Here is a 13082-nt window from a genome sequence, read left to right as displayed (position 1 = left end):
CCCTCACCTTAGTGCAAGTGAAGGCTATTTATAGTGATTCTGAGCCACCTGTCTAGGACAGGTGGTAGTTCTGAGCCACCTGTCCAAGACAGGTGGTGGCCTCTGTATGGACCAGGTCTCATACCTAAGGAGGGCAGGTGGAAGTCCCTGATTGGTCCAGGTGTCACACCTAGTAGGGACAGGTGTTGGCCTTCCAACGGTCCTTGTGAGGGCCACGTGCCAGCAGTCAATTGGATGCTGAGTTCGGACCCATCAGTGCTGAGTCCGGATTCCCTCAGTGCTGAGTCCGGACCCCATCAGGTAGAACGGAATCACAGGGAGCGACTCCACACCATTCCAAAGAAAAAAGCAGATATACCACTAGCTTTTCGTTAGAGATTTCTAGAAACAGGAGGAACGAGCCATGTTAAAGAACTATAGTCTCTATATTTTTCGTGGATGCACGTAGGCATCTTGGCCCAACCATGCAAAATCTCGGTGTTTAACTTGTGGGTTGTGTTTATCTTTTATTTTTTTGTTTATTTGTGCACGATCTGGTCGGATTTGCCTCTGTGAATTTTCTCAACATAACCAATACACCAAAAGCTCCAGAGAACACATTGTTATAGAATTTTCCTTTTAAATTAAAATTATGGCGTACCTGATTTCTGATTTCTGTGAAAAACAGAGAAATAAATAATTAGATGAAACCTTTTCGATGCGGCGAGATGAGACACGGACTAGGTCACTCTCTTAAAGGTGATTTTGCGCCTTTGCGGAAAAGCCTTCGGTGCAACAAATCCGAATGCAATCACCCTAAGGATACAACAGCCTGACACACCGTTGATATTTATCTTAACTGCACGATCAGATAAACCTGAGCCAGACAGTGAACACTCCAATTGCCCAAAAAACAAAACAATATAGAAAGTGAGAAGAAGAGAGCGTTGTTCTATTAAGAACAGAGAAAAAGGCAGAAAAGTTGTGTGTTTCTACAATCGTTGGAGAAAGTCTATTTTTAAAAGCAAAACGTGTCCGTTAAAGACACCCTTTAAAATTAACATCCTTTGAAAACGTATGAACGCATCTCTTAAACGTTATTAGGTTTGAAAACAATAATTAAAAGACACAACCCTTCGTGTTTAAAAAGGTAATTACGTTTAGGCAAACCTAAACCCAACCCACACGCACGCGCACCCGCGCCGGCACGGCACGGCTCGGCGAGCGCGCATGGGTTGGGTTTGGGTTTGGCCTAAACGTAATTATCTTTTTAAACACGAAGTGTTGTGTCTTTTAATTTCTTTTCTCTTTTTCTATTTTTTTTTTGTGTGTTCTTTGTAAAAGCTTCAAGGCAAACAAATTGAATGCCCTTGAAAGGCTCAAACCTTGCTCAACAATCCCTCTTATATGGATGTAGAAATCTTTCTCACTTTCCCATCTTGGACTATCTTTTCAAGTAAAAAAGAGAGCACACTACAGTGGTTTTAAATTTTTGGTGGGAAAAGTACAAATGAAAGAATCAATTTGAAAACTTCAAATTTTAAGTGGGAAGTTCAAAAGCAAAAGGAATCTTTTCTAAAAAGTTAAAAGTCTCTGTTTAACTATTAAAATACTAACACGCATTAGGTTAGGCTCTTTAAACATGTCCCATACCAGGCTGGGTCCTACCTGGTCCCATACTTACGCATGCCCCCACCTAGGATCGCAACATGTGTTGAGGGTATGCGATTTCATCCACTGAACATTTATTTCATCTATCAACCATAAAATTAGTGCCTTTTTCAAATTAAATAAGAAGTCATCCAAACTGAAATCATATTTCCATTTCCTTTTACATCATTTTCGGCCCTTCTTTTGTGTCATTTCTTTTAAATAGCTGCATTTCACATCCTTTTGTTTGTCTTTTTCTTCATTTTGAGGAAAAGACAAACAAAAGATGGCGTAAATGCTAAGCGGGTGAAAATATCATTTACCTTTTCCAACCCCAAATAACTCATGTTTAAATCAAGGTAACAAAGGACCTTTATGTCCAAATAGTCATGTGTTCTGCTGAGTCAGGAAAAGGGAACTATGGGTTTCCAACTCCTTTTACACCCAAATCTGTTTTCTTGTAATCTAAGCAATTTCGATCCATGTTTACTTTTCGAAGAGTGAAAGAGACCTAAGCGCAATCCAACAACACCACTCCGTCTTTACTCATATGCTATGCCTCCTTTTCAAAGGCATTATTTTCTTGTCTAGCTAATCATAGAATATACGGTCAAACTTGGGCCTTCTGATGGTGACACGTTGCAGAGGATCTGATACGTCGGATTTGACTAATCATTTTCTTGAATTATATGGTTGATCCACCCGCCGACCATAATTGAGGTGTGAGGTGGGATGGCCATATGTACAACGCCAGTTGTTCGAAAAGATGGCATTTTACTAAGTTATTACATAGAATTCTCAATTTACTGATGATGCGTAGTTTGAAAACTATTTACGTGGGGCACCACATGGTCGGCAATTTTGCCCTTTGTTTCTTTAAGAAGAAGAACAAAAAGAAGTGGAAAAGAAAAGGATGGTGAAACAGAAAAATAAAAGAGAGAAAAAGACAAGGACAAAGCTGTTGAAGAAGATAAACAAAAAGAAGACACGATAAAAGAAAAAATATCAATATGAATCAGGAAAAAATCAAGTTGAAATGGCGAAAACAGGTTGATATGTGAAAATTGAGTTGAATCAAGCAAATTTTTTATCAGTATGATTTTTTGCTGATTTAACTTAATTTTTGAAGGGAAAACATTTTTTTGGATAATTTTCCAATTTTTTTTTCTTTTTTTTGAAAAGGGCAGCAGAATATATATATATATATATATATATATATATATATATATATATATATATATAAAGAAGCAGAACCGAGATGGTCCTGGAGGAACTAAGATAATACAAGCATAGCATTACAATAACTCAAGGAGGGAGATAGTCAAAGCACTCGAACGCGGCCCGAAAGACTCCTTTCTTGGCAAGGGAGTCTGCTTCCGTATTGGCTGATCTCCTGACATGGCCAAACGCGATGGATGAGCCCTTAGAGCTATCCTTTATTTCCTCTAAAAAAAGGCAAAAATCGCCAGGGGGGAGTAGAGACGCCCGAAAGCCAACGAATAACATTTAAGGAATCCCCTTCGACTATAATTTTGTCGAAAGCCAGGCGAGGCATCGAAACAATCCCGCTATGAACGGCTCTAACCTCTGCTTTCGTTCGAGTCTGCCAATCCAATAGGCCCCGAGTAGGCCCAAAGAACTTCCCCTTTGTTGTTTCTACATAACCCCCCTACTCCTGCCGCTCCTGGATTGCCGATGGATGATCCGTCAAAGTTAAGCTTCAGGGACCCCGGAGGAGGAGGAGTCCAAGACGGGAGGATTTTCACTTTGGTAGCCGATTCCATACATACGATCGACCATCCTTCCCAGAGGTCGAAAGCTGAAACAAAGCGAAACAGAGGAAGGCTTCGGGCCCAGGATATGACCGCAGCTATCAACTGGACATAGATCCAATAGGGAGATCTAGCTTTACCTTCGAAGATACGAGCATTCCTCTCTTTCCACAAGAACCACCATGAGGCCAGGAGACACATCTTCCACAGAGTTCTGCCTTTCTTTTTCCACTGATTCCATTCCCAACTCTGAATGAATTCAGCCATAGAGTTAGAGGGGACCCAAGTGATTCCAAAACGAAAAAATATAAGATCCCAAATATTTCGAGCAAACTTAGAGTGTATGAAGAGGTGGTCAATGGATTCGCCAGCGGATAAACAGAGAGGGCAGTGATCGACCAGCCACATTCCTCGCTTCCTCAAAAAATCCATAGTTTGAATGCGGCCCCAGCTAACAGACCACCCAAAGAAGGCTACTCTCAGAGGGCAAGATTGTCTCCAAACCGAGGAGGATACATGCTCCTCTAAAGAAGGGATCAGATGGTTATAAAAAGATTTGACTGAAAAAATCCCCGAAGGATTCCAAATCCAAATTCGACGATCTACGCCCGAAGACTTGATGAAGCAAGAATCCAATAAGGAGAGGAGGTCGTGGTAAGAGCTTAACTCCCTAACAAAGAAGTCTCTTCGAAACTTAGGAGACCAAACCACTTTCCCTTGTTCCCTTACAAAACAATCTGATACCCAGGCCTCTTTTTGAGATGAAACGATGAATATGTCAGGAAAAATCACTTGAAGGGGTGCAACCGAACACTAAGGATCCTGCCAGAACCGAATCTGATCCCCCCTATATACTCTGAATCGAACGCTAGGAGCAAATAAAGACTTCAACCTCAAGATGTCCCTCCAGACCGTGAGTCCTTTGATTTTATAATTATCAACAGAGTCACAGTGCCCTTGAGCAGAACCATACTTACTTCCAATGACCCGGACCCACAAAGAGGATCGTTCTTCGCCAAATCTCCACAGCCACTTGCCCATAAGGGCCTGGTTGAAACTCTGAACCCTCCTGATACCCAAACCTCCATTTTTAATAGGCAAGCAGACCACACTCCATTTAATCAGGGAGACCCCCTTGGAAGAACCTGAGCCGCCCCACAGAAAGCGTCTCTGAATTTGCTCAATGCGCTTAGCAACAGAGGCGGGACAGTGAAAAAGAGATAGAAAATATATCGGCATATTGGATAGAACGGCCTTTATAAGCACCAATCTACCACCTTTGGAAACCAACCGACGCTTCCAGGTGGCCAAACGACGCTCAATCCTTTGAATAATAGGAGCCCATAGGTTTTGTTTGGGTCGACCCACACCAAGAGGAAGACCTAGATAGGTTGCTGGAAAGACATCTAAACCACACCCCATAATTCCGGCAAAAGATGATGCATCGCTCTCGGAAACGTTGATCGCGTACAACCGAGATTTTGCGAAATTAGATCTTTGACCCGAGACCATCTCATAACAACGAAGCATAGCTTTAAGATTAAGAATCTGGGATATGACCGGAGAACAGAACAGCAGAGTGTCATCCGCAAATTGAAGAACCGATACTTCCACCTTACTATCACCAATAAGGAACCCTTGATATAACCCCAACTCACTTCCTTTTTTCAGCAGTCTGCACAGTGATTCGGCCATAATCAGGAAAAGAAAAGGAGAGAGGGGGTCTCCCTGCCGCAAGCCTCTAGATGATTTGAAGAATCCTTTTGCAGATCCATTGATGAGGACAGAGAACCAGGCGGACGATAAGCAGTTCCGGATCCAACCTCTCCACCGACCACCAAAGCCCATTCGACCTAGCAGATAATCTAAAGCTGCCCAATCCACTCGGTCATATGCCTTCTCCATATCAAGCTTGCATAGTATGCCGCCTTCCCCCTTCCTTCGATAATAATCAATGGCTTCATTGGCTGTTAAAGAACAATCAAGAATTTGTCGGTTGCTGATAAAGGCACTTTGACAGACCGAAATAATTGATGGTAGAACCACTTTGATACGATCCGCCAGAACCTTTGCGAGGACTTTGTAAAGGCTGCCCATCAAGCTGATCAGACGAAAATCCGAGACTTTTGATGCTCCTTCAATTTTTGGAATGAGGGCTAGAAAAGTTGCACCTGTCCCTTTGTCAAGGACTGCTCCCTCAAAAAATTCAAGGAAGAATCGAAGAAGGTCCGATTTTACTATTTTCCAGCAAGTTTGGAGAAAAGCCAAACAGAAACCATCGGGTCCAGGGGCTTTATATTTCGCTAAAGAAAACAGTGCTGTTCGGATTTCCTCCTCAGAGAAAGGGATTTCCAAACCGGCTGAAGCCTCCAGACTAAAGCTTGCAAAACAAATGTCTTGAGGGATTGGGCGTAACATTCCATCATCTGAGTAGAGGGATCTGTAGAAATCAATAATTTCTTCAATAATCCTCTCTCTGTCCGATACAATCTTCCCCTCCACTTCTAAGGATTCAATTCGGTTCCTTCTTCTGCAAGCACTGGCCATGGCATGGAAGAAAGCTGTGTTTTTATCTCCCTCCAACAACCATTTTACTCGAGATCTTTGGCGCCAAGAAATTTCTTCAAGCATTAACAACTCTTTATGCTCTTGAATTAATCTTCCTTGTTGCTCATAATCCTCCACCGAGGCCAAACCATTCTCTGCCAATGTATTTATCGCCATCAATCTGTTCTCAAGAATCTGCTTCTTGCCTTGGTGAACTTCTTTCTGCTCCTTATCCCACTCTTTCAATTTCCCTTTAATGAACCGTAATTTTTTGCCAATAACTACGTCTCCTGGACCTTCGAATATGCGATCAGACCACCATCGGACTAATTGAGCCTCCAGGAGGGGGTTCTCCAGCCATGCTAACTCAAATCTGAAGGGGGGCGGCCCCCAGGACTCCATTTTAGGAGATAAAAGAATTGGGCAATGGTCGGAAACTGAATGTGGTAAAGCCTGTTGATAGACTTCAGAAAGAATTGCCAACCAGTCGCCCGATAGAAGAAATCTGTCAAGCCGGCTCCGATTCGAACCTCTGGCCCAAGTGAAAGATGATCCACCCAAAGGTCCCCAAGAATGATAAATTAAATTAAAGTCATTATAAATTAAAGGTCCCCAAGAATGAAATTTGAATTGCAGTGGTTCAAGTTACTTATTTTAATCTCTGATCAAACAATGGAAAAGGAGGAAATTCTGGAAAAGCTTTTCCTTTTCTAACTTTTATAGAAAAAAAATTCATGCAATCCAAATAGTAAGGGATGTTTGGATCTAGGGAAAAACTTAGAAAAAACCATGGAAAATTTTCACGCATACAAACAGTCCCTTTGAAAAATTTGTAAGCATTGTTGATCTTTACAAGATAAATCATTTAAGTTTGGGAATTGTTGGATTTTGGAACCAAAATGTGAGAATTTTCTTAATAATGAGAACCTCCTCCTCTTCTGTTTTCCTTTTCTAAGTAGCCATTAAATGCTGTTACACCTTACAAATCCCAAAAAGCCATTAAATGTTGTATTTTACGAAGTGATGAGTGTTATTATCATTCCCTACCACAGAAAATGGAGCTTTAAAGGAATATATATAGAAACTCTATATATATGACATCTGTGTTGTGGATATGCTTATCAATCCTAACCATTAATTTGTGTGCCATCTATAGAAGAAATATAGGCTCAAACTGCATCGAGTTGATACTATGTGTTGTGCCACCAATGACCATTTTTTGTGGACATTTGTTCAAATCTGTCCGGGGGTGATCGTCTTTACGTGGGCCGCTGATCTAAGCTTAGGTTATGGCCCATCAAATGGACGGCTGGATAGATGGCATATGCATGGATTGAACAAAAGAAATGCTTGATACACCCCAACTTAGTGAGTGCTCCCCTATTCCTAAATAATCTCTATAATAAAGCTCGATTATTTATTTGCTTTGAAGAATATGAAACAAAACAAAGATTTCTTCGTAACGAACAAAATTGCTTTAAGAGTGCAATAAATGCAAAGCCGAGCTACTAACTCTGTCATGGTTGGTAATGCAACATGCAAGACCCTGGATGTGATGTGTCGCCGTCCACATGCATGCATGGATTTGGCCATGCATGGCCATCCATAACATGGGATGTGGTTTTGGAGGTGCCATGTGCACGAGGAAGGCAAGGTGGGTCCCACTGGCCGTAAGTAGTTCCACGGAGACAATCACATACCACCTACCCACGTGGCCAGTCGTTATGGATCAATAATTGCGCGGGAAAATCCAGTCAACATTTGGTGAGAGATCAAATGAAGAAAAATTAATTATTAAAAAATATTTTAACTAAAAAATTATAGTCTCTCAATCTGTCTCCACAATGATTCAAAGGCTTCTAGAAAATTGCATTTAAGTTGGAGATGCAGTTGGCCTCTGCACCCTCCTAAGGGTCACTTGGGACTGGATTTTTGTGGAAAAGCTTTCTTTAGAAGTTAATGCTTTTCTAGTGTTTGGTTATACACATGGAACAAAATTAGTTTAAGAGAGGGACCTTCAATATATGATAATATCTCTCTAAATAAGTTATAATAATAGGGTGTCATTGTTTCTCTTGAAGTATTATAGGGTGTCATTGTTTCTCTTATTGCCAGTGCAGTCTGGACAATTCCACTTCATATGGTCAAACTACTTGAAGTATTACATATCTTTTTATTGACTCTGGGTTTGGACCTTACTTTTTCCAATTCACACTTAGATGATATTCTTTTTTTCCATTCTTCCCTCATTCAATCAAGTCATGCTATTGGTTTCCCTCAATATTAGCCCTCCTCCTAATCTCATTAGATAGGAATAATGATGTGACCTCTTCTAGCTTCGCCATCTCTTCTTCAAAGTGTATTATATTCGCTAGTTTATTTTATGAATCAAGACGTGAGGTTTGGAAAAATAGAGTTATCCATTCTTCATCAGATCATGGGCATAACTTTATAAAGCTGATTTAAGAACTCATTGAACACATTTATCTGCTCTACTAGAATTGTGGTCCCATGTAATGCATGGGTGTAAAATGATGGGCCCCACTCCATCTGGTCCCATGTAATGCATGGGTGTAAAATGATAGGCCCCACACCATCAAAACATGAAGTGTAAAATGGTGGGGCCCACCCTATTGCATAGGTTTCAGTAGAGATGGACTCCACATCATCAATAACATTAAGGATAAAATAGTGGGCTGCACCCACCATCTCTACACAATGCATGGGTTTGGGTAGAGATGGTGGGCCCCGCCCACCAAAACTTGAGGGGCAAAATAGCAGGCCCCATCCCATAAAAAATATGCAGCGTAAAACGTTGGTATTAGGGCTGGCAATTTCACCCGAAAAAGAGGGGATCCGCCCCGTTTGGGGCGGGGATTCCCCAATTTGATAGGGGAAGGGGAATTTAAAAATTCCCCGGTGCGGGGAGGGGAAGGGGAAGGGGATGTAGTTGTCCCCTCCCCGCCCCGCCCCGCCCCCCCGCTCGCCCCGTTAATCAATGCCATTTTTTTGTATATTTTTAAGTGTTTTTTTTATAGGAAAACTACTAGAAACTCTGTGGATCGGCTACAAGATTCCCCCAAACATAAACTTAGCTTGTCTTTTCCTTTTAATTAGCTTCTGAGAGCATTTTGGGAACTATAATAACCTTTTGACAGATGTTGAAATAATAAAGACAAGCTGAGTGTATGCCATTATCAAAAAATCGTAGTGCCAACATCGGTGGCGAAAATAAAATAATAAAATAATAAATTGCATTTTTATTTTGGTTAGGGACTTAGGGTTTCCTTAATTCCTTCCCACGAAAGAAACATTGCTCAGGTTAGGGACACAGTTCACTTTTTGCATTTTAGTGATTCCCAAGCCTCTGAACATTGCTCAGGCATCTATTTGGGTTTATAACGACTCTTGGTGCGACTGCTGCGAGGGCACTCAAGAGTCAAGTCAGTACTTCAAGGGATTTTGCTATCTTCTGAAGAGTAAGAAATATATCTCCTTCGTTTACAAGTATGTTAGTTTATAACATTTTTATATATTGAAATTGCATCAAGTTTATTAGGGACACCCATCATCGGTGTATCAATGACTAAAGAGGGGGTGATGTTGGAGTGGGGCGGGGATTTTGTCCCCGAAGGATGCGGGGAGGGGAAGGGGAGGGGAAGGGGATTAGATATTCCCCGCGGGGAGGGGAGGGGGATTCCCCACCATCCCCGCAGAGGGGAGGGGAAGGGGAGGGGGGAAATTCCCCGCAAAGGGGAAGGGGTAGGGGACCCCAACATCCGGCCCCGACCCGCCCCGTTGCCAGCCCTAGTTGGTATCATCCCATCAATAACATGGGATGTAAATTGGCAGGCCCAACCCTATGCATGGGTTTGGGTGGAGATGGTGGGCCCCTCCCATTCCAGGAATGGTTTATAAAACGTTGGGCCCTGCCCATGGTAGAGTGAGGTCTAAAATAGAGGCCCCATCCGAGCAAGTGTAAAATGGTGGCCCCCACCCATGCTACGCTTGGGCATAAGCCCTACCCTATCAAAACAAAACATGAGGTTCAAAGAAAAGGTTTTCTGGCAAAACATTTCTTGGAAAAAAGCAAATGAAAATGGAAAGAAAAGTACTGAGAGAGAGAGAGAGAGAGAGAGAGAGAGAGAGAGGAGGAAGAAGAAGAAGAAGAAGAAGATTCTTGCCTTCCTATATCTTTACCTCATGCAACTGACACTTTAGATACAACTTGTTGGTCAAGCTTTTCTCCAAATAGAACTCTCTTCTTATATATTTCTAGTATTGAATCTTATTAATTACATAACGATGAACATAATGTTATCTCACAGATATAGTTGAATCGTGCTAACGACCTTTGACTTGATATCGCTTCACAAGACATCCTTCATCTTCTTTGGCTTCCTATCCTTTCTCTTTAAAATTAGAATGTACTTCACCCTTATTTAGTATAGAATGAATCTACGCTAAATTAATTGGGCATTTGACGTCTTTACTAGCATTGCAAATGTCCACACTGGTTAATCAAATCAATCAAGAAAAAAACCAACTACTGCCTTCGGAGCCCACCATCGATCATCTCGCCAACGTTGATCAATACACTAATCAAAATCGTCGATTGCAACCAAAACAAGCAACACTTTAACTACAATAAAACCTCACCTACATATCAGACTCTATTCTTCTTCCTTTGCATAAGTCATCAATGTTGGCTCTGATGCTAATTATTGAGATTTCCTGTTCACAATTTAGACACACATGATAATAAATAATACGAGAAAATAAGAAAAATCAAAGCACAAACAAGTATACAATGATATGTGGTTTGGCAATACCTATATAAACAGGTCAAGATACGATCTTCCACTACAGAGTAAAGAGAACAAGAATTACGGGGGATACCCAAATCCAAGAATGACAAGGGATACCCTGATGTAGACACATCTTGTGTTGAGAGTTTTATTCCAAACTCTAGCCGAAGAAGAGAAGTATAAAAAAACCAAGCTATCTAAAGGATTTTATTTAATAATCTTTATCTCTAACTTTAGCTTAACTTAGTATTTAAAATATTCTGGGATATTATGTGTTTTACTTTTGCTAGGATTTTATCTAAAGTAGTAGTTGGTTTATGTAGGAATCCTTTATTAAGTGGAAGTTTTGGTCTTTTGTATGTAAGTGATCGATAGAAGGGGACTTTTACCATTGAATGAATTTCGTCATTCTCCTCTTTACTGTTACGATTTCTTAAGAAAATCTTGTGTCACAATTATTGAGATTTAATAGAGTTTTGGCTTTGCAATTTCTTATTTCTCTTGTTACATTAGTTTGGTAACATAACCACGGTTCCACTTTGGCATTTGTTGTGAGAAGGCAACAACCCTGGAAAACAATAATCGTGGGTGCAGTCAAAGTGTTCGTATGGAGACTCCTCATCCAAATCATCAAGTCAATGAAGTTGAAGAATTAAGGAGGCAAGTCCAACAACTCACGGAACGTTTAACATGTTTCGAAACTTTGAGTCGCGATGACGAGAGTCTTGTCTCGGAGTTCGTTAACCCTTTTCATAATCGTGCTCTGCGGTGTGATCAGGGTGATAGGGGATTTCAAGATCGGATAGGTTCTAATCAGGCCTACTATGATGTGAATATGAAAGTGGATATACTAGATTTTGAAGGGAAGATTCAACCCGATGAGTTCATTGATTGGCTTAACACGGTTGAGCGAGTATTTGATCATAATGAGGTACTAGATCATCGCAAGGAGAAGATTTGACTATCAAGTTGAAGGAACCTGCTTGGGCTTGGTGGGAACAATTAAAGATCCGTAGAGAAAGATTGGAAAAAGGGAAGATTAGTTCGTAGGAAAAAATGAAGAAGGAATTGAAGAAGAAGTTTTTGCCCGAAAACTAACTTCAAGACAATTATATGAAGTTGTATTATCTTCGGCAGGAAAATCGGACCGTGGATGATTACAAGGAGGAATTATTTACTAACAATGCGTTGCGTTGTGACTAAGCCTAAAGAGCAAACTGTTGGGCTCTACTTGGGAGACTTACGGAAGGAGATTCAGGATATGGTGATGCTACAACCATATTGGAGTTTCAATGATGTGTACAAGTTGGCCATTAACTTTGAGAAGCAAAAGAAGCATAACTCATGGCATCTGAAAATGTCAACTGTGAAATCAACCAATTTTGAACACGCGGCTGCAAATCTTGGTCGTGTCTATGGAGAAAACGATCGGAGAGAACGTGACAAAGTGGATGATGGATGAAGAGATGTTGGTCAAGGTCCTAACCCTTCCAACAAGCCAAAGACCAATGGGGCACCTAAGTGCTTCAAGTACTCGGCTCTTGTCCATATAGCGACCGAGTGCCCAAACCGAAGGTACGTGAATTTTGTTGAAGAAGTTGATAAACTTATCAAGACGAATGTTATAGATGAACAATCACATTTTGATAACTACAATGATGATGAGGGTGACGAGATCACTTGGAGTGATCATGGCGAGCCTTTAGTTATTCGACGTGCTATGAATACGGCCAAAGTGGAAGAAAAGCCAACTTGGTTGCGGCATAATATTTTCAATACAAGATGTACGTCGAATGGCAAGATATGTAATCTCATTATTGATAGAGGAAGTTGCGAGAACGTGGTGGCACAAGAGATGGTTGACAAGCTCAATCTCAAGATCGAGAGGAATCCTACGACCTACAAGCTTGCGTGGTTCAAGAAAGGAAACGAGGCACTTGTTGATCAACGTTATTTAGTTTCCTTTACCATCGGTAAACAATATCAAGTTACTCAATGGTGTGAGTTGCTGCAGATTGATTCTTGCCACTTGTTGTTGGGTGTACCATGCCAATACGATAGAAAAGCGATTCATGACAGCTATAAAAATACTTACACGTTTGTTAAGGATGGCGTGAAAGTGGTTTTGGGTCCATCTAAGATGGGAAGTATTCCTAGGAGGGAAGAAACTTTATAACCATGTCCGAGTTTTTGGAGGAATCGAAAGAAAATGAAAGTCTCATTTGAGAAAGAAGTGCGAAATACAAAGAATTGGCCAAAAAACATAGGAAACATGTGAAATTCATAGGAGGAGACTTTTTTTTGGATCAACATACGAAATGAAAGG

The sequence above is a fragment of the Tasmannia lanceolata genome, unplaced genomic scaffold, assembly GCF_043159265.1.
Source record: "Tasmannia lanceolata isolate RefF3 unplaced genomic scaffold, GAP_Taslan_0.1 ptg000037l, whole genome shotgun sequence".
Taxonomy (NCBI): domain Eukaryota; kingdom Viridiplantae; phylum Streptophyta; class Magnoliopsida; order Canellales; family Winteraceae; genus Tasmannia; species Tasmannia lanceolata.
The sequence above is the reverse complement of the archived record's forward strand: the minus strand, read 5'-3'. Positions refer to the sequence as shown.